This window comes from Sciurus vulgaris, assembly GCF_902686455.1.
Source record: "Sciurus vulgaris genome assembly, chromosome: 3".
Classification (NCBI taxonomy): domain Eukaryota; kingdom Metazoa; phylum Chordata; class Mammalia; order Rodentia; family Sciuridae; genus Sciurus; species Sciurus vulgaris.
In genome coordinates this window covers 82,387,011-82,396,928 of record NC_136463.1, presented here as the reverse complement: position 1 = coordinate 82,396,928, position 9,918 = coordinate 82,387,011, and the positions used below count along the sequence as shown (strand labels likewise).

The 9,918-nt window shown below is 45.0% G+C and overlaps 1 long non-coding RNA gene across 1 annotated transcript; it reads right to left on the bottom strand.

The window, feature by feature from the left end:
• Positions 1-2,767: 2,767 nt before the first annotated feature.
• Positions 2,768-7,108, bottom strand: LOC306656751. The gene is made up of 3 exons (XR_013762631.1): positions 5,722-7,108; positions 5,267-5,404; positions 2,768-4,650 (listed from the first exon to the last, which is right to left on the bottom strand). It is a non-coding gene; the product is annotated as an uncharacterized lncRNA (long non-coding RNA).
• Between the last annotated feature and the right edge of the window lie 2,810 nt (positions 7,109-9,918).

The following is a 9,918-nucleotide window of genomic DNA, read 5'->3' as shown; positions in this document are numbered from 1 at the left end:
CAGGCGGTGGGTGATGGGTAGGTGAAAGGCAGGTGATGGACAGACAAGCAGCAGGCAAATGCAGAATCAACATTTTCTGGACTCTAGAAATTAACCAAAGACCTACAACAATCTGGGGAATATTTATTCATGGAAATAGCTGAATCTCAGTAAGAACAGAGAGCTTTGTGGTATTTTGACTTGTCTTCCTCCCATCCCTGAAACTTCAATACTGCACTTAAAAATCAGCAGCCCACAATGACAGTGAAACCGGCACCTGGCAACCACTGGAGAGCCCAGAAGAGAAGTGGAGCTCCTTCAAAGTCACATTCCTGGAGGATAGTCAGGAACTTGATGAAAACCTCAAGACTGCAAGACTGCCTTTATTTGACCTAACTCCAAGTGAAGAAAAAAAAAAAAAAAGCTCTTCCCAGGACAATTATTGAAGACAGTTGTAGGCAATTATTTAACTTTGTGGCTGCCTGAGGTTTGGATAATAGTTGGAGCAGAAAAGACACTAATGAAAAAGCTTAGAAGGAGAAACTGGATGATAAAATGTCCATAAGAGCTTTGAAAAGTTTCCACATGTTCCTTGGAATTTAGAAGTCTGTGACATATGCATAAGGCTGTGGACATGCGCAAGGCTGTACAAATGTCATGATAGACCCAATGAGGTCCTATTCCTTCCCTCTGGCTGAACTTGAGGCACTGTGAAAGCATGAAGCAAGGGTTAAGACTGGGCTATCTGAAAGGGAGATTTATTGGTTCCAGACATTTAAGTTATTCTCTGTCCAATCATTAACTGACAACTAAGCTAACCAAGCAGAGGCTTCATGTGCAACAAAGGATGCAGTCTTTACTGAGTTAATTCAGAATGATCACCAAGCAAACAAGAAGAAGAAATAGCAACAGTAATAAACTAGGGAAGAGCAGGAATCCTGTCAGTCTTTTTGTACTACTATAACAAAATAACTGAGACTGGGTAATTTATAAAGAACAGAAATTTATTTCTCACAGTTCTGGAGGCTGGGATGTCCAAGATCAAGGTGCCTATAGGTCTGGTATCTGGAAAGGGCTGGTCTCAGGTTCCAAGATGCTGCCCTATTGCTGCTTCCTCCAGAGGGGAGGAACACCACATCATCGCATGGCAGAAGACAGAAGGGGAAGAGAGCTGAATGCTTTGTGAAGCATTCCTAAGGGTCTTAATCCTTCTCATAAGGGAGAAGCCCTCATATCTACTCACCTTTTAATGGTTCCACCTCTTAATACCATCACACTGACCATCGAAGTTTCAACACTGAATTTAGAAGTGGACACATTAAAACCATAACAATGCCGACCTCCAGAGTTGCCATATTATATTATTTAAAATACTGAATCTTTGAGAAAAAGTGTGAGACATGTAAAGAAATGAGAAAGTATAATCCACAGCTGGGGAGCAGGGGAATGAATGGAAACAGTGTTTGAGGAAGTCTAGTCATTGGACTTAATAGACAGACTTTCTCCCCCCCCGCCAGGCCTTCATGCACGCCAGGAAAGCCACTAAGTTATATCCCCAGTGTGTAGACGAAGACTTTAAATCAACTATTTCTAATATGTTCAAAGAACCAAAAGAAAAAAGTTTTGATTATTAAAATAACTTCACACACAAATGTGTGCACATAATGCAAAACAAAATGACAGGTTAGTGAAATCAAAAGATGAACACCTTTAAACGTTCGCCTAAAAAGGAAACTGTTCCTGACCCGGTAAGCCTTCCCAAACACAAGTTCTCTTCTCCACCGGGAGTCACCCCCAACCTGGCCTTTGTGCCAGTCACCTCTTTTCTACGCCCTTGCTTCCCATTTGTAAGCACTACAGTGTCATCCTCCCCCTCCCCCCTGTCCTGACCATCTCTGCTCCCCACCTCTTGCCATTCCATAGTGTTCTGAGCAGTGTTGTTCATGATCACTCCAGACTGGAAACAACCCAGACTCCATCAGAAGGGGCTGCACGGATAAATGGAACTATTCAGATGATGTCTCGATATTGCAGCAAGGAGAATCAATGACCTGTGGCTTGAAACTCACGAGCTCCAGTAAAACTTAGAAATGTGGCAGGGGATGGGCAAAAAGCAACATGAAACCATTGTTATCAACCTCAGCCACCAAGCAAAAGCCAGAGCCATACCTTGTATAGGAATAATTTTTTTTTAATTATCCTTTTTGTAGTTGTGTATGGACAGAATGCCTTTATTTTATTTATTTTTTTGCGGTGCTGAGGATTGAACCCAGTGCTTCACACATACTAGGCAAGCGCTCTGCCACTGAGCTACAGTCCCAGCCCAGGGATAATAATTTTTAAATGATTTTTTTTTTTTTTTTTTTGGTACCAGGGATTGAACTCATGGGCACTCTTAACAGTTGAACCACATCCCCAGCCCTTTTTGTTTGGTTGGTTTTGAGATGGGATCCCACTAAGTTGCTCAGGGCCTTGCTAAGTAGCTGAAGCTGGCTTTGAACTCATGATCCTCCTGCCTCAGCCTCCTGAATCACTGGGATTACAGGTCTGCAGCACAGCACCCAGCTTTTTAAATGATTTTTAAAACTATATTTTAAGGAAGCAAAACTGGTAAGCGCAAAATTTAGGATAGATAATATACTGATTATTATATTTTTATATTGATCCTAGAAACAAGAAAAGACTAACATGGTTTAGAAATACGCATATGTGATTTTTAAAACTATATAAAAGAAAGGGCATGACAGATTCAAAATTGAAGACAGTTTTTATTTCTAGGGATGTAAGGAGGAGACAATAAGGAACTACACACAAGGTTGTTTTTCTTATGTCATAGGCTGGGTTCATAGCATATTTTTTATTATCATGTTTCAGAATTTATGAATGTGTTTTATATGAAGAGTTTATTGGATCTGCATATAAATCATAAAAATTAAATTCCCCCCTTCATCAGCCATTCAGTTAGTCACTCAACAAACAGCTCTTATGGACCAGGCACTGTGCTGGGTTCTAAGATCCGTTAATGAAACAGACACCATCACTGTCCTCCCAAAGCACACAGCTCCCTGGACTAACTATGCTGCTGGAGATGGTGTGGAGCATGAAGGGGCTTTTTAAAAGAAGGAGCCAGGACAATTCGTAATCAGAACAATCAGTTTCAGAATAATTAGGAAATATCTTCTTGGTATCACTTGAAGGAGGTAATTTTAAAATTAAGAAAATTAAAGGCAGGCAACAGGAGATAGCAGAAATAGTAGACAAGCACTCTAAGACAGTAGCTCCCAAACACTGTCAATTCACTTCCATGAAGAAGACTTAATTTGCCTAATGTATTTATTTACCAAGATGGGGTCTTGCTGTGTTGCTCAGAACGGCCCCAAGCTTATGGGCTCAAGGGATCTCCTCCCTCCGCCTCCCCTGTGGCTGGAACCACAGATGTGCGCCACTGGACGTGGCTTAATTTGTCTTAAGCAACATGAGATTCATGTACACACACAAACACACACACACACACACTCTCACACACACTCTTACATGTTTATGGTCTCTCTGTGTCCCTTCATGGATGCATTAATAGTGGTAATAGGTGATTTCTGCACTTCGTGTTACTGTTTAGGAAAGCACCATTTGTTTTTAATGTCCTTACTTCCTGGAATGCATGCATTGGAATTCCTCAAAGGGGCCTGTCAGGATGCGGTGGGCGGTGCCTGGCCCTCGGGGCGGAGCGTTCTCCAGGGAATCGGTGGCAGGAGTTCTGCTCTCCTCTCTCGCCCAAGCCCGTTTGCCCTTTCGCTTTTTGGCTCTGGGGCCCTCACTGAAAGCTGTGCAAATGCAGCCACCTGACCTTGAACTTTTCCGCTACCAGAACCCTGAGCTCAATAAATGTCTTTTCTTTTTTTAATTACCTCATGTCAGGATTTCTGTTACAGCAAAAGCAAATGGATTAAGACACTTAGTAAATTAAAGCTCAGGGTAACCCAAAGTTCTGTGATTTAAATTCTTAATTATTTAAACCTCAAAGTCTGAGAATCATGGCCCAAAGTCGTGTTCAGACCCAACACTTTCTAATTTGAGAGAGAATTCTGGAAACCTGAGTTCTCTTTCTAATACTGACTGAGCAATGGGTCAGATGGCCCTTGTCTCCCAGGCCAGCACCACCCTGTCAGTGGGCGGCCCCAGGCAAGTCCCGCAGCTTAGCTCAGCCCAGCTTCCTGATAAGAACCAGTCCATCCACTTTCATGACGACTGGCAGAAGTGAGGTGCCATCTGGCTCACTTCCTGGTACCTAATAGTAAAAGCAGCAGTGTATGTGTGAGTGTGTACGTGTGTCTGTGTGTATGTGGCTGGCGTGTGTTGTGTCTGCACATACAGATTATTTCAAGTACAGTGACTCCTACGAGATGTCTCCACAGCAGACTCGACCTGCAGGAAGGTTGATCTGATGCTCCAGGGACCCTTCTGGGGGTGTGCTGTCTGAGGTCAAGTGCTCAATCAGCTGGATCCTTCCTCATTCTATAGGCCCCCATGGCCACGGCCAATATGTTAGTTGGACTCCACAATACTTGCCATTTCCACCAGGTGCTTTACCTTGTTTTCTTCTTTTCAGTGATCCTTCAATCAACTCACTTTCCCCCTTTCACCCTTTCCTCTTCAATGTTCCTTGTGGAGAGGCTGCAAGGTCAAAAGTAGAGAGAACATAAAGCTTGGAGCTAGGCTGCCGGAGTTTCAATGCTGCTGATTAACTTGCAAAAATTCAATGCTGCTTCTACCTTCCTAGCCTGATTTCACCCCTCTGCCTCAGTTTCCCTGTCTAGAAAATGAGGATGATTACAGTTCTCACTGCGGAACTTGTTATTAGCATATAAGAATCATAGTTTCTTTTTAGAAAGCATTTAAATCAGAGCTTTCCCAGAGTATGTTCTGTAATGTAAATGGAAACCATATTCCTTGCCACAAGTTCTTAAAAGAAATGCAATCTTAAAATAAATTTTTAAAACTTATTTGAATTTTCCAGGCAAAAGTGGCACATACCTGTAATCCTACTGTCTCGGGAGACTGAAGCAGAAGGACCACAAGTTTAAGTCCAGCCTCAGCAACTTAGTCAGACGTTTAGGAACTTACCGAGACCCTGTCTCAAAATAAAATAAAATAAAATAATAAGATAAAATAAAGACTGGGAATGTAGCTCAGTGGTTAAGTGCCCCTGGGTTCAATCCCCAGCACCGCCCCCTGCCCCCCAAAAAGTTATTTGAATTTATTGAAAATTAAAGTCTAGCTAAGTATTTACCTGCTTGGGATGGAGGAGGGGGACCCTTGAAGATCTTTTCTTTCTTTTAAAAAATAAAACAGGAAGTAGAAGGCTAGGGAACTCTATAAAGATTTGCCAGCACAAAACTGAGATGGCCTTTTCCCTCCACAGGAAGACCTTCAAGAGAATTGAAACAAGAGTAACTTTCAAACTATACCATCACCCAAATCACCCCAGACCCACTAGGAGTAGGTAATACATGCTCTGGAAAATTCTAGAAAGGCCATTAAGATGTGAAAAGTTGGTGAAGTGAGAGGTGTCCCTAAGTAGCCCATATAAATGAAAAATGAAAGGAGGCATCCTGTGTCGATCTATTTATCACAAACATCCCTGTGTTGAGAGTGAAATATCTTGCACCGGGAGGTTGAATCTGTTTTCACTTTGAATTGAAGCTGTGTTGTCCTGGGCGCTGCCAGGGTGGGACTGTCACTCACCAAGCCTCCTTTCTGTCCTTGATCTGGGGTGACTCAGCGCTTCCCGGAGGTGATTCCAGGTGACAGCCTACAGCCACCTTGCCTTCCATTCTCTTTCGCAGACAGAGCTGGCTCTTCATTTCCATGCATTTATTCTTCAGTCACCTGAGGCGATGGCTAGAGGGGTGGGTAGCAGATTTGGGATCTTGGCCCCTCCAAGCCTCCTGTCTGGTATGTCCCACGTTACAAGCACCTGTAATGTGTCAGTCTTGTTGCACCCTGACGGACAGGGTGAGCACCCCGGTGCATCTTCCCTCCTTAAGAGGATTAAGGGGGATATTTCAAAAGCAGAGCTCCATCCCTGGAGGGCAGGTGCCACAGAGCCATCAACACACAGTTCTGCATAATCAGTTCAACACCAGAACAACAAAAATGGGAAGGGAAGATTAAAAAATAATCCAGATTTCATAGCACTGAGGGGTGTGATGAAATGGGGAAGCGGTGGAAGCATTAAACCCAGAACCACAAAGCACCCTCTTTCCACTCTTAAAACCTCCAGGCTCAGACGGGAAACAACACACTTGCCCTTGAGAGAATTCTAATTCCCTCCTGAAACAAAGAAGGTCCACTTCCGAGGTTCTCTTTGAGGATGAACACAGGAGAAGCCAGGAAAACCCATTCACCTTGAGAGGGTGGCACAAATAATTAGCTAGGTCATTCTGAGTGAGGGTGGCTCTAGTTGGCACCCCTTCCCCATCCCAGGAAGTCTCTCACAGGGCCCTGTGTGAGAAGCTCAGGTGCCTGAGAGATGTCACCTCCCTTGAGGCTTTGTCTGGGTGCCAGTGGGGGCACCAGGGACCTGCCTGAGAGTCGGGGCACACAGGCTTAGCGCTGAGCGTCTCTGTTGGCCTCCTCCTGCCCTCCTGTTCTGGGGTTTATGTAATGCGCTTGGCCCAGGAAGCTTGGAGTCCGCCCCCAGCGCAGCAACCTCCCCACGCTCCTGGGCATTCAGCCCAGGGTCTGCCTCGGTTCCAACTCTCTCCTCCCTCCATCATCCTTCTTGAACTCTTTTCCACTGCTCCTATGGCTCCCTCTTCCTCTTCCCCATGTCCATTTCTAAACATCTAAACACCCAGACTTGAGGATGTTTCCATTTCTACATGCTATACAATCAAATCCAAAATCCAGATATGGGGCTTCAACAATGGGCCTGAAGCTTGGACCCCGTGTCTGCCCAGAAAGTCCATGTACAAGCTAGCCCCCAGTGAGTACGTGATGAAGTGGCTCAGACATTAGGGAGCACCGCTGGGACCTTCCGTGTTGGCTTCTTGGCAGAATCTGAATTTCATCCTGCTCATTTGTGAGAGGAAAGCAGTTTCGGACGCCAGGCCCCTAAGCCGCATCCTCTCCTGCCTCCAAACACTGAGGTTCCGGAAGCTTCCACGATTAGCCAGCACCAACAGCTTGCATGTCCTCAGTCCTCACAGCCAGGAGAGTGTACCTCGTTAACCACGAAGGGGGCAATCCCTCCATGACAAGAGCTCCTGTCCCTGGCTGGGACATGCGATGGACAGGAACAGTGCCAAGCACTTGACAGACATCCCAGTATTCAATCCTGATGCCTCAGGAAGTAGGAACTAGTCGCTTAATTTCACCCATGATGAAAATGGGGCTCCAACTCAATTACCCACAGTCATACAGCTCGTTAAGGGCAGAAAACATTTCCACAGCCGGTCTCTGGCGACTCAGGGCCTCTGCCCTTAATTACAGTACCGTGGTGTCATTGTGCACATAGGATCCCAAGAGGCCCTGATGGATCACTGGGCTTGGGTAATTTTGATTTAGGTATATATGGCCAAATTACCTCCACCCCAAAAATATTGTTCCAGGTTTCCTCACACTGTCTCTGAATAGAAATACTGATGTAAATCAGCCAGTGTTTATTTTGTATTCTCTCTCTCTTCCTCTCTCCCTTTTGCAATCTATCAACTACAATATTTTTCATGTTTAAAACTGAAATATACATGCATTCATAAAAGCGTTTTAAAAATAAATATGTCACAGATGTTTGCCAGCTGAATCTCACGGCTGACAATTTTCTAAAACATTTAACCCATACCTCATGCTAATGGACTTAGATTTGAATACCTATAGGTGGCATTTGTGGAAAACCCAAAATGTGAACTCATACTCTGTGACCTGGGGCTGTGAAAGAGACCGTAGGCAGATTAACCTAAGTTTCGGTTTTTTTACCTGCTACTAGGGGACATAGTATCTATGGAGATCAGACAAGGACATAGACAAAAGCCCATCGCAGTCCCTCACAGAGCATCATTACTCTTCTCAGGTCCTTTTCGGGTTTTCTTAAGTAGGGGATACAGACTTATTTACATGTTCTTACTAAATTCTTAAACATTGAAAATGTGGTCAAATCCAAATCATACAAATATGTAAAAGATAAAATTATCTACTGTGCATAAAATCCTCTGGAAAGGATGACACAATAACTATCAACTGACATTTATTTAACATGATATAGTGCTGTGGCCTCAGTACAAAGTGACCTTAACTGCTTCCAGATTCCTTCCTTATTTTTACTGCAACAAATCATATGGTGAAGGAAGACCTTCATCAGGGTCACACGACTTGGAAGGGCTTCTTGGAGATGTGTGTGGGCATCTCTGGGGACGGTGGAGGAAAGTCTCGTTAATTGACTTTAATGAGTCTTTTCCCTCCAGAGGATCTGTCCCATTTCCCTTCTGACATGTCATGGCCTGTCCATAGCCAGGACATTTCCTCTGTCTTTTTTATCCTTTCCCCAACACTCAACCAACCCAAATAAAATAAACTATAAACAGGTAGTGCATATCCAACACTATATCAGCACACAGAGAGAATAAAAAAGCAGCAGCAATTGTGGTCCTAGCTGGAGGGACAGATAATCTTGTCAAGCACTTTGGGCAGAGGCTGAGCCTGGATATTATTACTGGTATCTGAGTTTCTTAATATAAGTTCTGCAAAGCCCAGAAACTTTTAGAAGACTACACAATGCAACAGGAAGAGCCAATCCACTTATTCATACACAAATAAATAGAGTTGTACATTTATTAATTTCCAGTATGTGCCAGGAAGTGGAGATACAGCAGTAAATAAGACTTGATCCCCAAACTCAGGCAAAGCCCATGGGAAGAAGGATAGCCCAGAGCATGACAAGGACCCAAAGGAGAGCAGAATCCAGTCTGCTGGCCACGAACTGGAGGGAAGGATGGGGCAGGAAAGGCCTTAGGGACGAGATGATCCTTGGTAGTGTCTCCCAAGATAAACTTGAGTCTGAAGGAACAGGGACAGAGGGAGAAATCCAAAGGATGTGATGGCTTCATGTGTCCAGAGGGACTAGGTAGAGGGGACAGTAGAGAACTGTGGGAGGCAGGAGAGGAGTGCCAAATCACAAAGCAAGAGAAAAAGTTAGGTGGGCACCGTGGTGCTCGCCTGTGGTCCCAGCTACAGGGGAGGATGAGGCAGGAGGCTGGCTTGAGCCCAGGAGTCCAAGGCCAGCCTGAGCAACCTGGCCAGACCCCATCTCAAATACAAAAGGCAGAGGCAAGGAGGCAGATCTGACTAGAGATTAAGTCAAGGAAGTCCCCAAAGCCCTGCTGTAGTGTGCACTTGATCCAGAAGGAAACAGGGATCCACCAGACAGTTTTGAACAGAGTGGGCAGTTGGAGTTGCGTTTTTAAAAGTTCGCACTGGCAGCAAGCATGAAAGACAGACTGGCCGTGTGAGTCTGCAGGGAGTGAAAGCAGACAGGAGTGTGTCTCCATGGTCAAGATGAGGAATGAGGGGCCCAAACCAGGACAGGGGCAGTGGAAACAGAAGGGGAGGGTGCTCTTGGGAGATGTTAATCCTGTCTATTTTGAGCTGGCTCAGGAGGTGGAGGTGGAGGTACCAGTGGGTGGTGAGGTAAGGCCAAGGAAGACAGGGTTGTTCCAGCTACAACTAGGGATGTGGTTCTGGTACCAGGACACGTAGGCACTCGCCTTCACCCTTTAAGTCCCTCCCAAGAGCTGGGTATGAACAGGGCTCACTAGGTGGGTAACCTTGGGCAGGTCCTTACCTCAAATGCGGGCTCAGCATCTGTGGCGCAGAGATGATGTTCAACAGTGTCCGCCTCACAGGGTGGCATGAGCCCAAGTGAGGATGCGCTCTGGCCCTCCTTGT